Source organism: Cupressus sempervirens, chromosome 3 (genome assembly GCF_028749045.1).
Source record: "Cupressus sempervirens isolate cs-2001-9-10 chromosome 3, ASM2874904v1, whole genome shotgun sequence".
Classification (NCBI taxonomy): domain Eukaryota; kingdom Viridiplantae; phylum Streptophyta; class Pinopsida; order Cupressales; family Cupressaceae; genus Cupressus; species Cupressus sempervirens.
Genome location: NC_143120.1, coordinates 839,674,140 through 839,700,008, shown reverse-complemented (window position 1 = coordinate 839,700,008; position 25,869 = coordinate 839,674,140).

Genomic DNA, 25,869 nt, shown 5'->3' with positions numbered 1-25,869 from the left:
AACCCTATTAGTTTGAAAGTTTCCCATAATTGGGCAGACATCATGCCATATCTAGTGTCAATAGTTTTCAAAGTATATGGATTCTAAGGAACTCCACATGCGCTTCCCTACTAAGTACCTCTTAAGGTGGGAATAACTGAGATGTTATGAAAATTAGGTGGTTTAGAAGCAGTAGAACTAACTAGTAGGTCAAGAGGCTCTATTTTCTCATCTTGTATAGTTTCTAAGGGTGGTTAGTTGTTTGTATATAAATTTGTAGACCCCATACAAAATGGCTACTATCTCCCATGCTTGTTTTAATGATACTAAAGGATTTTATGATATATTTAGATGGAGAGCTAGGACTAGTGCCTAAGAGAATAATTTCAATTTCCTGGAAGATATAATAAGAAATGAATTTTCTCTCCAAGAACAAGAGATTAAAATAGAAAAATGGAGAGTCTATTCTAGGGTCTTAGAATTCTTTAATTGTTTTGAGAAAGATTATAGCCCTTTGAAAAATGAAAGGACATCAGTGGACAAGTTGAATAAGGTGATGATTAAATTTTTTAGAGATTATGGAGACCATGAATGAAAAGAAGACCCTTTTTATCAACTCTTATCCTAATAAGGAAGGAGAAGTAATGAAAAGGTTATATTTTACCCATGCAGTAGGATCAGGACAATTGGTCATTAAAAGAAGGTCTGGCTATAACATCATCAAGAAAAAAGGATATGCATCTAATAAAGGAAGAAAATAGTTGGATCAACTAGTATTACTTTGCAAGAGAGGCTTGAAGAGTAAGGCCAAAGAGGCAAAAGATAGAAGAAAAGCAAGTGTCCCAAACAAAAGACTACACACCCACGCAATCTCCTTTGCATATAGGAGATGAACAACTCACTAAGGAGAAAATGGAACAATTGGGATCTGAAAGGGGAGTTTTTATTATTGTTACAAAATTAGAGGAAGGAAATCCTTAGGAAACTCCCATACCTAGCCTTGAGCTAACTATTGCTGATTATAGAGGAAAGGAATTAGACACTATGGTAGAACAAGCCAGTCTTGAATTTTTTTCACATGACATTTTTGTCAAATCAAGAGCTTTCTACCAATTTGTATGGAGAACTAATATTGAAAATTTTAAATAAAGGTGTAATAAGAGGAACGTGGAGCATCCAAAAATGGAAGAGGTAGCTCTACAAGATCAAATAAAGGATGAAATGATGCAAGAGTTTAGAAATTTGACCCTTCAAGAGGGAAGAAGGATTATAAGACCATTTAGGGTTTTGCTTTTACCAAATTGGGATATTGTAGATGCAATGGTTTTTAATACTATCACCAAGAAGTTAAATGCTAAGGAAAAGGTGAGAAAAAGACTTAGAGGTGCTAAATTCAATGAAGATCATGCTGCTTGGGTAATTTGGTCTTTGATAAGAGGATCTAGAGCCAATTTTTCTCAGCTTGATGGTACTAAAATGATTGGAAACTTGATTGTTAAGAGGATGGAAGATACTCCAAATGATGAGGTTGGAGAGTTCAATGTTGAAACAACTAACCTCACATTAGCTATAGCCAGGAAGGAGAAAAAATAAAAATTGAAATTACAAGAAAAATATGAATAGGTTCTAGATGCTTACAATAAAGAAGTACAAGAAATAATTGAGCCTAAAAATAAGATGGTAGGGTATCAAGGACAATCTAGAAAACCTAGGATTACTTATTCTCATCCTCCAGTTGAGCCTTTTAAGTCAACTCCCCTCATAAAGCTACTAGATACTCCACAGAGACCTCAATTCTATATAGTAGAGGAGAAGAGAAAACTATGGGCATTGCATGTGATATTAGATATCCAGTATGAGGAAAAAATAAGAAAAATAATTCTATACTTGGTAAACAAGATTAGTTGGCCTACATTTTATGAACAATTGGCAAGGATAATGAACATATTGAATGAGCTAAAAAATAGCGAGTCCACTTCGAAGCCAATTGTTAATAAATGGAATGATAGAGACAAGGATGTCACTCTCTTATGTTTCTCAGTAATTAGTTTATCTTTTGAGTAAATAGAAAAGAACCTTTGACTTCACTAATGATCTTCCTAATTTTGATGATAAAAGAATTTCATTGCAGAAGAGAATCATAAACTATCTCTCAAAGTATCTGGGTACAAACTTTGAGCTTTTTCCCCATGCACTTAAGAAAATAGATAAATTACAGAAAAAGAAGAATGGGCCAAAGAATTGGATAATTTTTTATACCTTGGATTTAATAGGGTTATAAATGAAAAGGGACATGCATGGTTGGAAAAAACAACTGAGGAAGTTGTTACAGTTCAAGTATTCTATGATTCTTTTAAAGATGAGTTTATTGAAATAGATAAACTAGGAGAATATGTTTTGAAGAAGCAACATGAAATATTGAGTTTTAATTGGCCAGATGGCACTCTTTTCAATAAGTCAATGATACATCTTGTACATTCAAAATAGTTAGTATTCGGTGAAACTAATGAAGATGAGGTGGACTAGGATGAGCTAAAAATAATTGGTACACTCGTTAAAGAAGATGAACAAAAGGGTAAACAATCAACTATAGAAACAAGTACAAAAATTTAAATTGATGACTTGGCAGTAGAAGAATCAAGTGTAATTGTTAGTTTTTTAGTACACAATGACCTAGAATGAGAACCACAAGTTAAACTCAGCTTCTAAATATCATAACTTGGTCCATCGCAAGTAAATGCAATGGTCACACACCCCAAGGAATGAAAATTATATCGAGGCCAATCAAAAAATCCTCAATAACAAAGAAGTTGCAACAAAAGTGGTCCTATAAAAGGAATATTCATGATGAAAACCATTCTGTTGCACCAAATTTTTTCTTTTATGATAGTAACTTTTTGTAAATATATTTTTTGTCTTAAGGACAAATATCACTATTTTCTAGGCCTGAAGCTTGTTGCATCTCATGCTATATAAATGAGATCCCAAGACTAGAGAAAGGGTCTAAACTCTTATGTAATTTTTAGTATATTTCTAGCCTTGCATTCCATCCAGTTTTCTTGATGTTAATTTTGTGATGTATATTTATCTAAAAATTTGAGAGAAAATTAAGATGGAAGGATCATATTATCTTTTCCTAAATTGTTCTGAGTTTTACACCAGTGTTGTGCGATTTCACTAAAAATTAATAGAAAGGAGAGTTACCACCATATCTTTTTCGTTGAATCTTGTCTCCATTGTTATTAAGTGGTTATCTTGAGGTTGTGTGAGCAAAGCTTATTCAATTTAATGCAACTAGAATAGGTTGTATATCAGTTTGCTATTGCTTTTAATTCAATGGATTAAGTAAAGGCTTCAGTAAGGTGATATGATTTCTAGTCAATAAGAAGGATATGCATAAGAATGAGGTTTAGGGTAAATTTCTAATAATATTGATTGTAACACAATTGATCAGATCAAGATTGTTGGGTAGGCTCTGAATGCTAGTGGATGAGGCACTGATCATTTATTTAATTTTCACGAGAAGAGATCATAAAGTTGCATGAAGCATAAATTCAAATTTCGAATCAAAATTTCTTTCATGTACAGAGAATGCAATAGTTGGTCATTACTTGTTTACATTTAATCTTTGTGTTGTGGTTTGCTATTGTAAACCAGACTTGCATGTAAACCTGAGAAGAATTGTGACTAAATATCTACTATAAGGGATAAGTATTGTGAATGAATATCATTAAGAGAATGAAGTGTAAAGATAATATATAGTTTTGAACCCTTTTTATCCTTTAGGTGCACCCACCTTGGTTTTATAGAACCTAAAGAGTAGAAAATCTTTGTGATTTTGTTGAAGTTGATCTAGATCTTAGGAGTTCTTAGTTGAGCATAGGAAATACCTAACCCTTAGACTAATTTTTCCTTCACCATTTTGGTATCAAGTATTTTGTTGCTTGGTAGTTTAAAACACCAACATGATCCACTAAACATAATTGGTTGAAATCTTATACAGATTGGAAACTCCACAAGAAAATATCAACATGAGATTATTCTATTGATTGTAAAATTTAAAAGCATGGACTTGTGGGAAGTAGTAAAAAAGGAGATGGACAAATATGCAATTGAAAATAATATTTCAATAGAGGAATTGACAAAAAAAAAAAAAAAAAAATTGCAAATAAATAAATAAAAAGTGGAGTCTAGGGCATCTTATAATTTCTACCAAAAAGTGGGTCAAACAACTAAAAACTCTATTTCAGACACCATAAATAAAGATTGTGAAGGTGCACATTTTCCTTGTGTAAAAACTACCACTTTTTGGAAAATTAGGAGGAATATTAGTGAGCCTAAAACCTCTACATATTTTGACAACTTGGATGAGGAAAAACACCATTAACCTTAAAATAATCTTGTGTTTTCTTATAAATAGTTTAGTGTTCAATAGAAGCACCCTTCCACCAAGAGGAGGACTTCTTATTCTTAGCCCTCTATAAACCACACTAAGCTACTAAGTGACCCATTTAAAATCACTTCCTACACCTAAAGGGAATTCCTTCATAGTCTAAAGACTAAATCTAAGACCCTCCAGAATGTTCCAACATAATATTTTTTATTAACCCCTTTGAGATATCCATCTATACCAAGATATGCACATAAGTAGAGTGCATCACATCATCAAACAACTCATCCACCATCAAAAAAATTCCAAGAGCCTTTACCACAACTTCCAAAATGGTATCAATCAAAAGATGAAGAAGAAGATAGGGAAGCCTAACTCTAATCAAAATCTTGTTGAAGATTTCTAAAGAGAGGGAAAAATATAGGGATCAAGGTTACATAACCAACATAAAACAATATTCCCAAGTAAAAGAGTAATTACAAAAAAATAAATTCTGATCTTCAACATTTTCAAATTTAGCAACAAAAAAACCCCTAGCCACTAAGAAAATGTGAAGAATACACAAAATAAGAGGTTCCTAATGAACATAGATCCACTGATTCAATTCAAGAAGACTTGGCCAAAGACCCATGAAGTGATAGATAACCCCATGAGAAGATAAATAACAGGTGCCCCCTTCAATTTATGTCAATACTTCTTTGTCTAAAGAAATATGAACATGGATAGTAGAAGGAAAATATCTCTATCCATTCAAATTCAATCCACCACTTGTTGATTTAGGGAGGAGTAAACTAGATACTGAGAAGGGGCATGAATCAAAATATATAACACTTTATACCTTTTCATAGATTCATCCAAATCCAATAATAACTTATGCATGCAATACAATAAATGTAAACTTGTTGTAACATTTAAATCAATTCAATCACATGCATAAAATTAATAACACATAACACAATATTTGTTTCCCAAAAACCCTCCAAGGTGAAGGTAAAACTAGGGTGGGGATGACACCCACAAATCTTCACTATTGTACTAATAAAGTTTACCAGTTAAAGTTACAATGTTTGACCATAATATATGAGCTACTCTATGAGGAGTTTGTCCCATTAAAGACTTAAGGAACTATTAGTTTTCAGCTAGTTAGAGGATTTTAGACTTACAACTAAGTAGGGACTTGTTAGGAGATTTACAAAGATCCTTAAAGACCACTCTGTTAAGAGATTTCACTTGATTCGAATCTTTTAAAAATTTCTCAATACCCTACTCTCAATTTTCTTTGCAAGCTAATTTTGAGTCTTCTCCTTACTAACCAATCCTCTCCTCTAATATGATACTCTTGTCTTTCCCTTCCACATTCATTTCTAATGAATAAGTCATGTGTTATGTTAGATGATAATAGAACCCTTGAATGACATCTGATCTTCTTTTCCTTACTCTTCACATGCACACAATCACTGCATTGTTCACTCTATCTTCCTCTCTCTTTGATCTAGGTTAAGATCATTGCTAAATAAAGATTCCATGGAGTCTTCTATATGTTTCTATGTTTTCCCTCTTTTTATTGATTGTTAAACATACATATAGTGATATGTGATCCATGCCATGTAAATAGTCTATAACAACCTATTCAAAACTTAAATATACCTTACAAGTTGATCTGATAATCATTTTTCCTAAAACTCTATTCCATTCCTAAATTTTATATAAACTCTACATTTCTTGATGTCTACTATTATTGGTGCTCATCATTTATGTTGCTGGAACTTTATTAACTTTCTAATGCTCGACATATACTATGCTCCTCACATACTATATCAATCAATACTTGTATACTTGGAATTATACTTGGTCATTGATCACTTTCTTGGTTATTGAATGTGTTAGGATGAATGCTGATGATACTAAATTGGGGGAGTATCCTAAACATTGAACAATATTGATATGTTTCATTCATGACTATATTTATCATTGATGTTAACATAGTAGTAATTTTGTTAAGATTGGAAGAATATTAGTCAATAATCTTAGTATCTACAATAGCTGAGGAAGTTTTAGATGACATGTAGTGGAGGACATGTTCCTGAGGTTTCTCTAATGATGTGGTTTAAAGGACTAAGTTTGATTCAATGTTGTACAAAAGTTACACTTGTTTTACTAGAAGTAGTGTAAAAACAAAGCATTGGAAAACAAATTCTGATGATCTATTGCTATCTTTCATTTGAGATGCAATGAAGGTGATGCACATTTAACAATGATAGAGGATGATCATGAGGTGACACCAAAATGTGTGCAAGACATGGTTTCACACATGTAATGTTTTGTACAGGTTGTGAGCCAACAATGTTTTTGTAATTGTGAATTAGTTAATTATCTTATTTTAATTAATTGGGAAAGCCACAAGGCTGACTCAAGAAATTATTATGAAGATATGGTATAAAGGAAAGTTGTTTTCTTTGTTTGTAAGAATACGTCAATTAAGAGGATCAAGTGAAATGTGAAGTATTAGAGCACAATGAAAGAAGGAGAAGAATGCTTGCTAAATGCATGTAAGCAATCCTAGGAATCATTGGATGCATAGTATGAGATATGGTTACAAGATCTGAAGGAGAAAAATTCTAGTTGATAGGACAAAGAAAGAGGAAAGAAGTACATTTCAGTTCTATTATTCTACAAGGAATACTACAAAGACCATTTGGACAATGGATTCTTTGATATTAACCTTGTAGTTGTTTGGGTAGTGGGTCCAACTATCTTCCACAACTCCTAACAAGGATTCAAAGTCTCCTAACAGGGACTTATATCTACTAAATTTTGTAATAGACTCATAATAGGGTCTATCCTCTAACAAAGAATATTAATATTAGTGCATCTTCTTGTGGCTATCATCCCCACCATAATTTTCCCTCTAATCAAGGGTTTCCCTAGTTAACATATTTGGTGTTAATTGTGTATGAGTATCTTGTTGTGGTTTTAGTTTATATTAATCACATGGTTAAGTTTGTTTAAGGTTAATGTTTGTGGCAATAGTTGTATAACTGATTCACTCCCCCCCCCCCCCCTCTTAGTTATATTAGTGGACTATATATTTTAACAATTGGTATCATAGCATCAAGTCCTTGAAAATAAGGCTTCATAGCTTTGGGAGATCAATGGCGAATATGTTTAGGAAAGATAGTCTAAGATTCAATGGGGCCAACTATGATAGTTGGAAGGAAATGATAAAGACTCATCTATTATGGATTGGTCCAGGTTATTAGATCTTGACAAAGAGTGAGAAGACAATTGTGGAAGAAGGAGAGTTTGAAGAATGCAGTGAAGTAGAGAGAGATCTATTTATTCATAACATGATAGCCAGAGAGGTGCTACTATTAGCTCTTCTAGAGAATGAATACAATTAGGTAAATATATTTTAAACTTTTCATTAAATTTGGAAAGAATTACAAGTTACTTTAGAAGGTGATGAACATGCAAAAAGAATGAAATTGCAAAGTTGGATTTGTGCATTTCAAGATGCTAAGATGATGGAAGATGAATGGATGATTAGAAATTGTTGTAGGTATTTAATCTCTTGGTGGAACTAAAAAAAATGATGAGGTTATATGGAAGATCTTGAAAAGTTTATCACCACCATTCAAGGAAATAGCTTAGATGATTTAGCTAGTAATGCCCTACACCAAACATTTCACAAAGGAAACTTTTCTTGGAAGATTAAAATCTGTAGAAATAGAAATGAGATAGTATGGGGAATTAGGAAGAATTGAGAAAACTTTTAATTTTATGCACATTCAACCTAATCTATCAAGAAGTACAATCGTAAGAGAAGACTTTTCCAGTAGTAGTAGATCTAAAGAAGATACGAAGATTGAAGAAGGAATAACCCTTTTGGTAAGAAGCAAAAAAGATGGTAAGAAAATCTTTAAATGTTTTAGATTATGCTAAAAATAGGCTTTGAAGGGGCCCCAAAACCCTTTAACAAAAATAGAAAATATATAACATGAAGAAAATCTAGGTTTTATAAGGACCTAAAACCTACTATTTAAATAGTATGAAAATTAGGTTTTACAGGGACTTGAAACCATAGAAAATATCCAAAAAGAGAACCCAGGTTTTACAAGGACCTAGAACCTAGTTTAAACAACAAAGAAAAACTAGATATTACAACCATAAACAGTAACCAAAAACTAGGACCAGTAACTAAGACTAGGACTAGAACAAAAACTAGAGACCAAAGACTAGGAGGAGCTACTATTGCAACTCTTTGATCATGTTGACTACTTCTTTACCAATCTCTGTAGCATCTTGAATGGAATCAAAAGCTGAACCACCAGTAGCCTCCGATGCTCTCTTCCAGGAACTCTACCTAGTTCTCTTACTCGAACCCCCTAGCAACATAACTTCTTCATTGTCCACTTTCCAAGACTTGCAGTAGCTAGATAGATACTAGATGTAACCTGTTCCATTTTGTTATTGCTTTCCTTGATAAGAAACCACAAGTTTTGTTCATAGTCTTTAAGTTTGACTGGTATGTTCCCCACCTATTTTTCCACTTGACTAAGCTTACGTCGATCCATATCCTAATTTTTCTGTAAATTTTCCACTTTCTTTTTGAGACTCATTAACTCGTTATACATCCATGATTCAACTTGCAGTATGGTATCAGCTTTTAATTTTGCAATGTACAAAAAGTAAAGTATGGAATCTCCTTGTGGTGAGCCGTTTATATCCTTCTCAATATCAGCTCTAGCTAGAGACATCTCCTTATCAGTCTGATTCTCCTCCCTCAAATTTTCCTCCTTAGCCTACTCTATCTCCTCTTTGTCACCCCTTAGTTCTTTTGACTGGTCACTCTAGTTTCCCCCTTCTCCAACATTATCCATTTTAGTATTTTCCTCACTATTCTCCTCCTCATCCTCTTTCCCACTTTTTTCCTTACTATCCAGGTAGCCTTCTAGATTGGAGCTAAAATCACCCTCATTCATATTTTCTTCTTCATCCTAGTTTTTTCCCTCCTTATTTTTTGAGTTCTCTAATTTAGTGGTCTCTTCCACATTATACTGAGGGGTATCCTAGGCTTCTTGTTTCAGACTCCTCTTCTTACCCTTAACACTATCACTCCCCCTACTCTTCCTAGAGTAGATTTTAGTGGTAGAGCCCTTCTTTTTATCTAGTGAAGGTGAAGAGACAATGGCCATATTTTTATAGTGACCTTCTATGAGAAGAATCAAACCTTCATGCAGTATGGGATGTGACTCTTTTTTCCTATGGGCTTGCAAACTTTGAAGAAGAGAGAATCTCAAACAATATGGAAAAGAGAGTCTATCTTTATACATAAAATGATTGAGGAAGACAAAATGAAACTTATGCACTCTTTTATTTCTACCATCCAGGATAAAATACTCATGAGTACAAGAAAAAACATCTTGCCATATGGTCTTTATCTGGTCCAGTTCATAGAAATTTCCATTTTTCTCCAAGTTTTTCTCCTCAGCTTCCATTTTGGGAAATTTCATGAACACAACATTAGAGATACTCATTTGTTTTCTAAACTTAATGCCTTCCATGGGTAGACATGAAATCTCTACTATGAAATTCTTGGTCAATTGCATCTTACGCCATGTAGAGTGAACCTATCCTCTATAAATTTTTGAAGAACACAATGGTAATATGGGGTTTAAACCCATAAAGATGCTCTAGGCAATTAGTCACCTTCCCCTTTTGTAGAATCTTCCAAACACCCTCTTTGTCCTTTTAAGCTTTGTAATTTGGGGGTTCCTATTTTCCCAGCTCACCTCCCATTTTCAAAAAATTTAAAATGCTAAACCAGACCAAATTTAGTAGAAGGAAGAAAGAAAATGATTTAGGCATGCATATATTGTTTATTAAAACAAATAAAACCCTCTTTACTCCAGATACATGTAATGCCAAGATTGCAATTGCATAAATGTACTTTCTTGGGGAAGGAATTCTAACACTTGTATGCCCATTTCCAAAAATCATTAATTTGCTAATCTTGGCATATCTTTCCCACCATCACATGAGTAGCATCATAATTAATGAGGGCTTTGAGATCCAAATTTTTTCTGAGCTCACTATTCCATGTCATCTTATGACCCATTTGAATTACATAGTTGGCAACCCAGTCAACCACCCCATTGCCTTCCCGACAAGTGTGGGATATAGTCACTTTTTCAAATTTATTTAATAAATTTTTAATTTTCATTAGACTTTCCTCAATCAACCAAGTGATTGAGTTTTTATTATTGAGCATATTTTTAATGTTTAATGAATCATCTTCTAACTAGAGGTGAAGATAACCAATTTTAGCAACTAACCTTATAATGTATAGAGCAGCAGTAGCTTTTGCTATGTGACTATTAGAGTTACCTATAGGGATAGCAATAATATAAATTATATTACCTGTATGATCTCTTAAAACTTGTCCACACCCTGATCTTCTCGGATTACCCTTAGCAGCTCCATCGAAGTTTCCTTTGATCCAACCAATAGGAGGGGCCATCCATCTAGTTTTCAATCTTGGGTTATCTTTTTTCAAATGGGATCCTTTTGATTGCATTAGATTATCAATATGGAGAGTAAGATTGCTTTTCCTCTGTGATTTGAAATTTTCCTTAATGGCTCTAACAATATTCTATCCAAGCATTCATCTTGGAAAATCTTTATTTCTAAAAATTTTGTTGTTTCTTTCTTTCCATATGCCCCACTAGAGATGGGGGAGAGATATTTTCCAAAGAAAATCCACATCAAAATCCTTTGAAGGATACTTCCAACTTTTAAATCAAAGTTCAACATTACTTTGATGGACCCAAGTTATGTTCCAGTAGGTGAGAACAATATTCCACACTTGTTGACCATAGGAGTAATTCAAGAACAAGTGGTTTCTATCTTGAAATCCATCTTTACAAAGAATGCATCTATTGACTACATTAATACCTCTTTTTTGCTAATTATCCTGGGTGAGGATTTTGTTTTGAAGCAAAATCCAATAGAAGCTATTTATTCTAGGAATAAGACCTTTTATCCACACTTGAGACCGTATAGGTCAGATACCTTTCTATTTTGAAGTAAATAAAGAAAAAACTTTAAACTAATCACTAGGATCAACATTCCATATCATCTCATCCTTATGGTTGGGATATACAGAAAAGGCATTCAGACTTAATTGTATATTAATAAAACTTTGGCCAACATTAATCAAATTCACCCAAGTATTTCCATGCCAATAATGTCCCATTAAAATACCAAAAATTTTCTTACATTTGTCTACTTGAGTGGTGTCTTGAAAGTCATCAATCAAAGGATGATCCAATAACCAAACATCTTTCCAAAATCTCAGTTTTTGCCCATTTCCAATTTCCTAGGAACAACCCTTACCAAGAATGTTCTTTGTTCCCTGAACAGCTCCCCATATAGCAGATGGAGAGAGAACATCTAAAGTTGAAAGGAAATCAGCTATAGAATTAGCATTAAAAAGGTATTTATGCTTCAATATAATACTCCATTCCTTATCATCATGATAAGTTCTCCAAACTTGTTTTTCCAAAAAATCCCTATTCATAATTCTTATAGACCTGATCCCCAACCCTCCCTCTTTGATAGGTTTACAAATTTGATCCCATGCAATAAGAGCCATTCTCTTCTTTTCCTTAGTGCCAGTCCATAAGAAATTCCTCTGAATTTTATTAATAGTATCTATAAATTTTGTTGGGATTCTAAAAAGACTTAAAGCATAAGTAGGAATACTTTGAAGACATGATTTAAGAAGAGTAATTTTCCCTACTTGAATCAAAAGATTTCCTTTCCATCCTGCCAACTTCTTATGAAACTTCATAATGAGATCTTCCTAGAAGGAACTAAGAACCTTTGGGCCAAGAGGAAGCCCTAGGTAAATAGAGGGAAAAGATCTAATAGAGCACCCAAGAATTTTGGAAATTTTTTTTTGTCTTAGGATTGGAGTATTAATAAAAAAAACAACACTTTTATTCCAATTAATCAACTGATCCGAGGCTAAGGAGTACAAATTAAGAGCTTACTTGAGATTCCTTTCTTCAATAACTTCAGATTTACCCATAAAGATGGTATCATCTACAAACTAATCATGAGAGCAAGTAAGGGGATTAGAGGAAGGTTGAAGACCTTTAATTACTCCTTTTTGAATCAAGTTCCCTATATGTCTCCCTAGAAAATCAGCCATAATAACAAAGAGAATGGGGGATAACCCTTTCTCAGACCTCTAGAAGGTTTGAAAAAATGAGAAGAACTACCATTAACCAAGATAGCAATGGATGAAGTAGATATCAATTGATAAATAGCTCCAACAACCTTATGATCAAAACCAAAGGCATGTAGAATTTTAGCAAAGAAAGCCCATTCAACTCTATCATATGCTTTTGCAATATCAACTTTCATAATAAACCCCTGATTATTTGAACAAGATAAAGAGCTAATATTCTCATGGGCCGCAATAACAAAGTTGATAATTTGTCTACCTAGGATGAAGCCATTTTGTTGAATAGAAATAAGAGAAGGAAGCACAAGGAGAAACCTAGAAGTAAGGATCTTAGAAATAATTTTGTAAAAGGAGTTGCACAAACTAATTGGTCTAAACTGGTCTAGAGAATTAGCTCTAATCTTTTTAGGAATTAGACAGAGGAATGTGGAATTGATTTCCTTTAGCATTTGTTTTGCTCCAAAAAATTCCTTCACAACATGACACACATCTTTTGCAATTAGATTCCATGACTTCTGGAAAAAGAACATGGGAAAACCATCTAGACCAGGTGCTTTATCTTCCCCTAAAGAACACACAACTTTAAAGATTTCTTCTTTCTTGGGAATGGATCCAAACAATTTATTCTACTCCTTCATAACTAAAGATGGGGTCACCTTTAAAAGCTCATCCTGGTGAAGAGGATTAATATTAGGATCAGCAGTCATTAAATAAGAGAAAAAGGAAACCATTTCTTCCATAATATTATTATCCTCAAAAATCTTCAAATCTCCCTTTTTTATGTGTGATATACGAGTCTTGGCTCTATGCTTTAAAGTAGATAGTTGTAAAAATATTGTACTTTTATCTCCTTCCTTCAACCATGTCAATCTGGATCATTGCCTCCAATAGATTCTTCTTTAGTGATTATATCATGATATTGGGCCAATTTTTTATTTTCCTTAATAAAAAGTTTAGGAGTATATCCTTCCTTGTTTACGTTATCCTAAATGGTTTGAAGTTCTTCCTTTATACCTACTATATTCTCAAAAAATTTACCAAAACAATTTTTGTTCCAACTTTTAACAATCTTTTTGACATTCCTAAGCTTGGAAGCAACTCTATAGAGAGTTGTACCTTTAACATTTATATTCCACCATTCAGCCAGTTTACTTTCAAACTATGGGTGCTGCATCCACATTTTTTCAAATCTAAAAGAGAATTTTTTGTTATTATTTATCTTTCTAGGAGTAAAGATTAGAGGGAAATGATCTAATCCAATTTTTTGAAAATCTTCCAGCTTACAAGTAAACTCTTTGGTCCAATCTAGTGAGATAAGAGCTCTATCAAGATGATCCTAAATACAATCAATTTCAATTCTCTTATTGCTCCAAGTAAAATAAATTCCATGAAGATCCATATCCATTAAACCCTCCTTGTTAATAAAATCCATTAGATCCAATCGACCTTCCAACTGACTCACATTTCCTCCCTTTTTTTCATGTTCATAAAGTGGAACATTAAAATCTCCCATAATGATCCATTGTCCAAAATAGTCATTATTTTTTATATGTCAGAGAGTATCCCAAAAAAATTTCCTAAGGTTCTTAGTATTGGGAGCATACATATTAACAATATACAACATTTAAAGAAAATCTTTAAATGTTGGACTTGTGATTAATATGGTCATTATACATCTAAATGTCCTAAAAGAGAGAAAAAGTTTAGAGGAAAATTTAAGCCTAGAAGTGATAAGGATAGAAATTTTTTATATGCTAATGAGGATGAAGAATATGATGAAAAGGATCAGAGTTAAAGTGATGATGAATTAGGATTTGTGGCTATTAAGGAAGATAACCTTTTTAGAGAAATTAGATAAGAGAGAGCTCTAGTTACCCAAGTTGAGAAGAAATCAGATTGGATAATTCATAGTGGATGTTCACATCACATGATTGGTGATATGAATAAATTTGTTAAGTTTAAAAATCATGATGGAGGTATTATTAGAGTTGGTAAAAATGCAACCTATCATATTATAGGGATTGGATTTATTACTCTTGATGGTAAAACTAACATTGATGATGTTTACTTTATTGATGACTTGAAACATAATTTTTTAAGTGTTGGATAGTTGGTAGACAAAGGATATTTGTTGCAATTCACAGAGAAGACTTGCATTATCAAAGAAAAAGATGGTAAGCTGATTAGTAATTGAACTAGATCTAGAGTTAATGTATTTTAGTTGAATCTTACTAAAATAACATGTTTGGTTGAAAAGGTTGATAATAGTTGGTTATTGCACAGAAGGTTTTGTCATATAAAATTTGATACTATTGTGAAAGTTAGTAGTACATTTGTAGTCAGAGATCTGCCTAATATTATTAAGCCTACTAATGTTGTCTACAAGGAATGTATTTGTGCTAAGTGGAGGAAAGCTTCTTTTCCTAGCAAGAAATTCTCTACTTCAGAGAAATTGGAGATTGTTCACACAGATCTTAGTGGTCCTACAAGAACTACAAGATTCTATGGTGAAAGGTACTTTATGATTTTTGTTGATGATTTCACTACGATGATGTGGGTAGCATTTCTTAAAGAGAAATTTGAAGCTTTTGAAAAATTTAAGATATTGAAGAATAGAGTTGAAAATGAATTTGGTGTTAAGATTAAGTGTTTAAGATAAGATAGAGGAGTAGAGTTTAGTTCTAGAGAGTTCAACATGTTTTATAAAGGGAATGGAATCAAAAGATAGTTATCTTTACTGAGAACACCTGAACAAAATGGGATTGTTGAAAGAAGGAACAAATTAGTAGTACAAGTAGCAAGAAAAATGTTATTTGAGAATCATGTCTCAAAAACATTTTGGAGAGAAGCAGTTAACACTACAACATATACTCTAAATAGAGTATAGATCATAAAAGGTATGAGAAAGACACCCTATGAGTTATGGTTTGGTCAATCACCATTAGTCAAGTATTTTAGAATATATGGAAGTGTTACATAAAGAGAGATGATGATATTGGTAAGTTTGATCCTAGAAGTGATGAAGGTATGTTTCTTGGTTACTCATTGAAAAAAAAAGCATAGAGATGAACTAAGAAAATAGTTGAGTGCACAAATGTAAGGATTGATGAAAATTTTGGTACTAAAGAGAAAATGATAGATTATAATTCTAATCAAGAAGAGGATAATTATGGATTTGTTAGAAAAAATGTTGAAGTTCTTTATAAGACTAACAATGACTTGCAGAATGATGTATGTATTAAGCATAGAGAAGAAAAGAGATCTAAACCTAGGGTAGAGATTAGAGTTGAGATGTCAGCTCCTACTTCCAGTAGAAACATGACAAAGAATCACCTTAGAGAGAAGATAATTGAAAGTAAGGATAAAGATTGATGTCAAGGAACAAGGTGAATGAGGAATTTTTTACAAGCTAGAATTATCATTGCACCAAAAGATTGACATATTAATATGCGATACAACCAATAAACTTGTAGAATATAAGAGGTGGTTAAGATATTTCATGAATCCTGAAGGAGAAGGCTGGTAGTTAGTCTAATAATTCCCTCCTTAGTGTTACTGGAGGATATTTGAACCTATGACCAAGCTCTAATACCACTTATTACAAGCTAGAATTGTCACTACACCAAAAGATTGACCTCTTGATGCCCAATACAACCACTAGACCTATAGAACATAGGAAGTGGTTAAGCCATGTCATGAATCTTAAAGGGGAAGGCTAGTGGTTAGTCCAACATAACTGTGTCTAATTTCTCAATTGGAACCTAAGAGTACATATGAGGCATGTAAAGATGATCACTGGATGCAAGCTATGAAAGAAGAAATAGATCAGATTGTGAAGAATGAGACATGAGAATTAGTTCCTAGACATAAAGACAAGAATGTGATAGGCACCATGTGGGTACTCAAAAATAAGATGAATGAGAAAGGAGAAGTTGTGAGAAACAAGAATAGACTTGTTTTCAAATGTTACTCACATCAAGAAGGCATTTATTATGAAGAAACTTATGCACCCTTGACAAGAATGGAAGTAGTAAGGATGTTCCTAGCTTATGTAGCAAACAAGAATTTCAAGGTTTATCAAATGTATGTCAAGTTTGATTTTCTTAATGGAGAACTTGAAGAATAAGTTTACATTGAACAACCTAATGGATTCCCTTCAAAAGAAGATAAAAATTTTGTATGCAGACTGAAGTAAGCACCTAGAATCTAGTATGCAAGGTTGGACATGTATTTATCAAAGCTTCAATGTATCAAAGAAACAATAGATGGTAATTTATATTTGAGGAAAACTTATGATAGGCTATTTATCATTGTAATATTTGTGGATGACATAATATTGGGAGGAAATGATGAAGAAAGTGACAAGTTATCTGAAGAGATGAAAAATGAATTTGAAATGAGCATGATAGGAGAAATAAAGTTTTTCCTAGGATTGTAGATTGCGTAGAACAAAGATGGGATATTTATTTCACAAACTAAGTATATGAAAGATTGGTTAAAAATATTTGGTTTGCAAAGTTGCAAACCTATTGGTACACCCATGATAACTAGTCACAAGTTATCCAATAAAGATGAGATACCTATAGTTGAGCAAAATTACATATCTATGATTGGAGGATTGCAATATCTAACTCACACTAGACCAAATCTAATAAATGTAGGTGGGATTGTAGTAAGATTTCAAGCTAATCCTAAAGAGTATCATTATGCAATAGTAAAGAGGATATTAAGATACTTGAAGGGTACATCTAATTATGGAATTTGGTATGATAGATCAAGTAATTTCACCTTGTGAGCATATACTAATGTAGATTGGGTAGGCAATATAGATGAGAGAAAGAGAATCGGTGGTGGAGAATTCATTCTTGGAGGAAGATTGGTTTCTTGGTTGAGCAAGAAATAAGATTGTATATCTCAGAGTACAACTGAGGTAGAGTATGTTGTAGTAGCAAATAACTATAATCAAGTTATGTGGATGAAATAAATGTTAAAGGATATTGGAATTCAGTTTATAGAACCTATTATCATTTACTGTGATAACACAAGTACAATAAGTATGGCAAAGAATCCATTATTGCATTCTAAGACAAAGCACATATCCATAAAGTATCATGTTTTGAGAGAGAAGGAAACTAAAAATGAAATAAGGCTAGAGTATGTAAAAACTAAAGATCAGATTGTAGATTTTTTTACAAAGCCTTTGCCAAAAGATACTTTTGAGTACCTAAGAGGTATGCTAGGGGTTATGCCCCTACCTACTTTAGAGTAGTTAATGCAAGGAGTGCATAAGTCTAGTGGTATAAAGCACTACGATTAGATTAGAGTGAATGTTGATGCTTCATGTATGGGGGAGTATCTTATATATATTGAGTCTTGAAGGACTCTAGGGATTTGGTATTGAATAGTGTCTTTAGACACTCCAGCTAGTTAATGATTTGAGCAACTGATTAGCATTTGGTATGTAACAATTGGTATTGCGATTGACACATTTGACATTGATGTCAATGGGGGAGAGAATGTGCATGAAAAACATATTGAGAAAACATATTAAGAGAATGTACATAAGCAATAAAAAGAGAATCACCTATTGAGATGGCAATGGGGGAGAGTTATATCTTTAGGGAGATTTAAAAAGATTCATGTAAGTGCACAGAAGGATGTGTAAGTGAACAAATGCAACAAGAAAGTATTGTAAGTTGTTTAGTACGAACAACTAACTTTGATCCCAAAAGAAGAAGAAGAAAAATACAAAATTATATAAATTTTTAGATTGATGAAGAGGATTTGAGAAGATGACAATAGTAGAGTAAAGTTTGGTATTCTTGGAACTTAGATGTTTTTCATCTATGTTGCCATAGATTGCAAAAAGGGGAGATTGTTAGCATGAATTTTGATGATACTACATTAGGGGAGTATCCTAAGTATTGAAGAGTATTGATACGTTGCATTCATGACTATATTTTTTATTGATGTCAACATAGAAGTAATTTTGTTATGATTGGAAGAATAGTAGTCAGTAATCTTAGTATGCAAAAATGATTAGGAAGTTTTAGATGACGCATAGTATAGGAAATCTTCCTAAGGTTTTCTTGATGATGTGGTTTAAATAACTATGTTTGATTGAATGTTGTACAAAAGTTACACTTGTTTTACTAGAAGTAGTGTAGAAACAAAGCATTGGAAAACATAGTTCTGATGATCTATTGCTATTTCAACTGAGATGTAATGAAGGTGATGCACAAATAATAGTGATAGAGGATGATTATGTGGCGATGTTAGCATTTGTGCAAGACATGGTTTCACACATGTAAAGTTTTTTTCATAGACAATGAGTTGACAATATTGTTGTAATTGTGGATTATTTAATTATCTTATTTCAGTTAATTTGGAAAGCATCAAGTCTAACTCAAGGAATTATTATGAAGATATGGTATAAAGGAAAGTTGTTTTCTTTTTTTTTAAAGAAGACTTGGATTGAGAGGATCAAGTGGAATGCAAACTATTAGTGCATACTAAAAGAAGGAGCAAAATGCTTGCTGAATGTGTGTAAGTGATCAAGGGATAATTGGATGCATAGTATGAGATCTAAAGGAGAAGAAGTCTAGTTGAAAAGATAGAGACAGAGGAAAGAAGTACATTTCAGTTCTATTATTCTACAAAGAATAATATAAATATTATATGGATAGTGGTTTCTTTGATCTTGACCTTGAAGTCATTTGGGTAGTGGGTCCAGCTATCTTCTACAACTCCTAACAAGGTTGGAACCTTGTAATAGGGATTCAAAGTCACCTAACACAGACTCATATGTACTAAATGTCATAACAAACTACTAATAGGGTCTATCCTCTAACAATAAATATTTATTTTAGTACATCATCTTGTGAGTACCATCCCCACTAGAATTTTCCCCCCGATCAAGGGTTTCCCTAGTTAACATATGTGATGTTTATTGTGCATGAGTATCTTGTGGTTTCAATTTATATTAATCACATGGTTAAGTTTGTGTAAGGTTAATATTTATGATGATAGTTGTATAATTTATTCACCCCCCATCTTGGTCATATTAGTGGACTATATATTTTAATAGAATGAGCTTGATCCATATACCATACTTAACTAAGTTTCTATACAATTACTCAGTACATACTATCTTATGTACATGACTTAGACTATATGTAGAGTAGCTTAGTCATAGTGATGATTGTCTAACTCAGCCTATACATAGATTATCTTAGTCATAGTGATGACCATTTGACTCTACCTAGTAAATCACTAAGTGATTGACAATAATAAACAATAGAGGTTAGAGATACCAACAATAGAGGTTAGAGATACCAACAATCTCCCCCTTTGACATTAGTCAAAAAAACACTTTGTCATATTAGTAAAAAAAATGAACTTTCCCAAAATGAGGTTTGCCCCTAAGTCTTATGACTTGTGAAAAATGAATAAAAAAATTAATTATAGCCTTTATTCATTACCTGTACATGATACTCCTTCTACATACATTTCTCCCTTGTATATGTTGCCCTTTATTTTTGAACACTTGATGTCATTGTTGCTAGGGTTGAAAGAGTTGAAGTAATCCATATGTTTCAATGAATTTCTTGTGAACTCTAGTAATCATGGACAATGCATTCTTCAATGTAGTTCTTGCTACTTCAAAAATTTGATTATGTAGTTGCAATCTTGCAACTAAATCACTCAAAATCTTAGCCACTGATAAGTTATGTTCTTCTATGATAAGATCTTGGGTTTTTTAAAGTTCTCTCTCCATAACCTCCAAATTAGGTATCAACATTTCCTAAATTGAGATCAATTTGGATCTTGTGGCACTATCAGTTGCCTAAAGCTCAACCATTGTACCTTGAGCATTTAGTAGAAAATTATAGTTATCTATGCTAGATCTTGGTGACTCTAAGATAACACTATTGGATTCCTTCATGTCATCTTCAGTCTTATCTACATGTTCTTGAATATTATCTATAAATCTTGGAACATTTGACAAAATTATGTATACCTATTGTATCCTTTGTACAAGATTCATCACTACCTAATCCTTTTCTTGTAATAGTACTTTTTGCTCAACTATGGTTATGAAGACTTTGTCCATAACCTTGGTCTCAACTCTTCTTATTGACCAATCCATTAACTTGTCATTGGATTAAAAATTTTCAGCTCTCATTTGATCAATGATATGTACAAGTTGATCAACAATAGATGTCTCTTCATCTACATTCTGTATATTAAAAGCATCAACAAAAATATGCTTTACCTCTTATAGAGTATGTTGTTGTTTTAGCTCTCTCCTTATCTCTTCTTGCCTCTTTTTTTTCTTCAAAATATCTTATATAAAAAGGTTTTTCTACAAGGTGAGATATTCCAGATCAAATTGTGGCATCTCAATATTTTCATCTAGATTAACTTCAATAACTAGTGAAATCTCTCTTATTGTTTTTCTCTTCCTATTTGGTGAAGGAATGTTACTACTCAACACTGCCTTAGGAGTAGGTGAGATAGTGTCACTATTTGGTCTTTCTTATGCATCAGTGCTTAAGACAAAAAAAATAGCACATTTTTCAACCTTATTTAATTCTTTGTTTTCCTTAATTTAAGGTGTTGAAACAATATTATTAATTTTATCACCCTCTATATCTTCACCATATTCTTCTTCATTTGTAATCCTTTATAGCTTAACTTCTAGAGTCTTAGGAGTGTTGGCATGTATAGGAGACATGCTATCTTGTGGACTCAGACATTTGAGCTTTCTGCACTATTGTGTTCATCATCAATATTCACAATTTTTACTTTCTTTGTTGTAAGCCCAAAAATTATTTTCCACAGAAATTCGCTCTATTTTCTTACAACTTCCTCTTTATTTTGTAAAATAAAAAGCATCATTTATTTAGGAACAAATCTACTCCTATGTTTTTTCAAAAAATGTCCTTTTGTTCTTCAGACATATCAGACATAATTATGACTAGTGTGTCAATTTTTATCTAATTTTCTATTACTTTAGCCTGCTGCCATTTCCTCTCTAATCTATCATATACATCCTTGGCTATCTTATTCTCTATTGCACTAGGAGTTAGCCTTTTATTTGAAATTATCTCTACCATGGCTTCCTTCACTTTATTTTTATCATTATGGTCTAATGTATAATATTTCACATGTTTGACACTAGCTAAACCTACATATCTTATTATTTTCTCACATACCTCTTCATCAATTTTGATATGTTTGATATCTGGTCCTTTGACCAATCTACTTTCAATTTTATAGACTACTTGGCAATAGCAGCTACCTTGGTCCTTGGCTTAGTTGGTGGTGGAGTTGTTGCCTTCTTCTTCTTCTTTGACCTTTGAGTCTTCTTTCTCGATGGCATGAAAACAACTAGTGATTTACCCTTCTCATGTTCTTCCTCTTCTATTTTTCCTTCCTCTCCACCACTATCTTTTTCCTCATCTTCACCAAGACCTTGTGTCAATTGCAATGGTTCTTTACCCTTTCCTAGGGTGCCTAATTTAGCTTTTAGATCTTCAATCATCTTTTTTCCTTTTCTTTTCCTTGGAATATATCTTTACATTTTCTATTATCCTTGCCTTTCCTTCTTCATATATTCCAAATGGTTTTGCCTCAACATCTATTTCTTCCTTAAATAATGCATCAATGTCTGGACTCACATAATCACTTTGTATTTTATATTCAAATATTTGTAGTCATGCCTTCCTCAGCTTTACTGCTTACATAAATGTGTTGTCCATACCAACAAGGAAAAAATGTCATTGTAGTATTTTGTGACCAATTCCTCTGGAATTCCCCTTCTCTTTTTCCTTCTCAATTTGACTCCATCAAAATATGTATTCATTTCATTATCAAAATTGTCTTCCAGTTGAGTAATAAACTCATTAATTTACCTTGTTATTGGTTTGTCTTGTTCCCATAAAAAATTTCCTATTCCAAGAAAATACTTCAAAATATTAAAAATGTACAAATAATTAGGGAACCAAAATTATACATTGAATTCTTTGTCTTTCTTAATGATGATAGGCTTTCTATCCATTGTATCATTTGCAGCTTGACAAGATCATATTCATGATCTTTCATCATAATCTTCCATGCTTGTTCCATAGCCATACTCGACACACTATTTAATCTACTAGATTGATAGAATTTGCGAGAAATGACTCTCAGTGAAAATTATATAAGAGGATGAGAATCAATTTTAATGGACAAACCATGTCCATTCCACTTGGCTCCTGTGTTTGCCTCAACTTCTCCTAGGCTCAAGCATCACAGGGCTTTCTTGCTATCTAGAGTTTGATAGCCAGTAACCCTATTCATCATCATCTTCATGATTTCTACTAGTCCATCCTATAGCCAATACTTCATATCATGAATTCTTCTTAAGATGAATCTGGTCTATTCTATTCTAAAATTTCTTGGAAAATATAGGGCTCAAGTTAACCCTTTCCTTTCAACAAATTTAAACTCATCTTTCAAGGTTCCTTCATCACATAGATTCTCATAAGCTTCTTTGATTTCATAGTCTCCTACTTCTCTAATTTTGCACATGTAGAAATTTCTAAAATCATGAATCATGATGATTTTAATTGGTATTGAGGATAATACACCCATTGAGTCTCCTTTAATAACAATTTTTGGAATAACATGAAATTTAGATGGAGGATTGATAGGGAGAGGGGATGAACTAATCACTAGTTCATTCTTCTATTCTAAATTTGAGACCTAAGGTGACTTACAAGTTTTCCAAATGGATCTATAGGATCCCCCTTATGTAGAGATTCCCTAATCCTAAACTCCACTCTTCTATCTTGAACAAACTCCACTTCTTTCCTTTTGCTTAGTTCTCATTCTAGGTGGAGAACACCCTAGGTTTCTAACCGAATAAGGTCTCCCTTGGTCAATTCTTACACACTAGTTTTAGGGCTATAGAGATGGTGAAAAATCTCTCAACACATCTTTTCCATGGCACAAAGAAACTCTATGCATTTAACTTTCTTACCGATTTTTCACTTTCCCTTAGAAATCGAGCTATAAGAAAGAGCCCCAATTAGCCCTCTTGTTCCTAGAAATCAAGGATTTCTTCAAATTTATTCCACTAATAAATTCAAAATTTCTTCATAGACCCCCATTCAATTCATCAACACTAATTTTTTTTCAAGGTTTTGTTCCTCCAAAATGTCATACAATACCTCTACAAAAATTGAGGGTTTTAAGGGTTTCTAAAACCTTTACAAGGCTAGTCTATTGTTTGGTTTGGTTAGGTGCCTTACTTGATTGCTATAACCATTTCCTTCTTCCCAAGGAGCCTTAACTCACTCCCCTTCATCCTCCATATTCACTTTTCTAATGCTCTTCACAAACCTGCAAGTTATAAGCTCTACAACTTCAATGTTCCTTGGTCAGGCATGCTTTGACTTGCCTAGGGAAAGAGCTTAAAAATGCCTCCATGGATTTTAACTGACCTTAATTTTTCAAATAGGAAGTACATAAAGTAAACTCACTATCCCCAAGATTCTTTATTGATTCTATGGTGAGATAGTGAGTTACATCTCTTCTATTGCCAATTGCCTGGTTCACGACTGTGAACTGGTAGGAATGAAAAAAATTACAAACAATGAATGGAAACAAAAACACACCTACTCTACTGAAGGAAAATGTCCTAAACAATCCTATCAACAATTAAAAATGGATACAACAATGAAATCACTGCTCAAAAGGTTTCTTAACTCTGTATTTTTTTTTACATTCAAACACCATCCCACAACATACAGTCTATACATTAACTCCCAACTTTTGACAACATTAGCATTTTAGAAGCTTATATATGGCTTCTTAGGTATTTTCCCCTCAAATTTATGGCTTCCATCAGCCTCCACCATGATTGGAAGGGTTTTTTCAAGTTAATCAACAATTCAAAAAAATTGCAACTTTTCTTGCATAGCAACTTTTTTTCAACTTTCTTGTTTGCACCTTTTAACATCTCTTTCTTGCCAAATTGGCCATCCCTTAGCTTTTCAATGCTAGAGACTCTTCCCTAGGATAGAGACCTATTCTAGGACTTCAATGACAAGGAATCCCTTAAATTTTGAGGTCACTTATGACTTCATGACAAGTAATACCTTGATTCCAAGGCCATTTTACGACCTCCTATCCCCTAGCCAATGTTTCCAAAACACACACCTAGGTCCTCAAATATTTACTCTAATTACAAAAGATCTCATGGAGCATACCACAAAAAAAACTGAAAATTGTGAGGGCCCTATGTTTCAAGGTTCCTCAGCACCAAGGACATGCATCACTCATCACCAATTAAACTTTAGTAACCTTTTGGCTCATTCTAGTAGTTGATGAAGCTACCATGATCATAACTAGGAATGTATGTATTTCCTTCTATAGATACACAACACTTAATTAAACTCTATTTAAATCTTTGTGATCAATTTTCTTCTTTAAATCTCTATTATTTTCTTTAATTCACTTTATCGCTTGATCACTTAATCACTCTGAGCTCTTCAAAATTTTGTATGCAAGGTATGAAATAATGTATTTGAAATCTATTATATACCTCATCTTTTGATTGATTAGGTTTTTCATAAATGCTTTTGTACTTTATTGAGTGGAAGGCAAGTAACATAACAACTTAGTCTCTTCCATAGCCTTTGGTCTCTAGTAGAATGCCCATTTTATGTTTCAACACTCGATCAACATAAATAGAATACTGATACTCAACAACATTTTTACAAACTTTGTTCTGTTGCTTCTTATATATGTAGATATACACTTTTGGTACAATTTAATGTAAGAAACTATTGTATCATGTATCATTTAGGTATTTAGTTCCATACATACCTCTTTTTCTTAATTAGAGATGACTTGAACACCTTCTCCATTGGATTGGCTGACCTCGACTCCATTAACTCCACTATTTCCATCTTCTAGTTTCTTTCTCCATTTTTGGTTCATTTCATTCCTCACTTGCTCAACATCCACTTTTCATTTTCCTTTTTCCTTTGTCTAATTGAATGAATATACTTGAGTCTTGAAATTCTTGCTTTGATGTCCAAACTTGTGACATTTGGAACATGCATTATTAGGTGCATAATTCTTTTTTTTTCTCTAATTTGGCTAGTGCAGTTTTGTATCTGATCTGGATTCAAATTCTCTATGCCCATATTTCCAATATTTGTAGCAATATCCTTCAAATCTAGGTGTAATAGGTGTA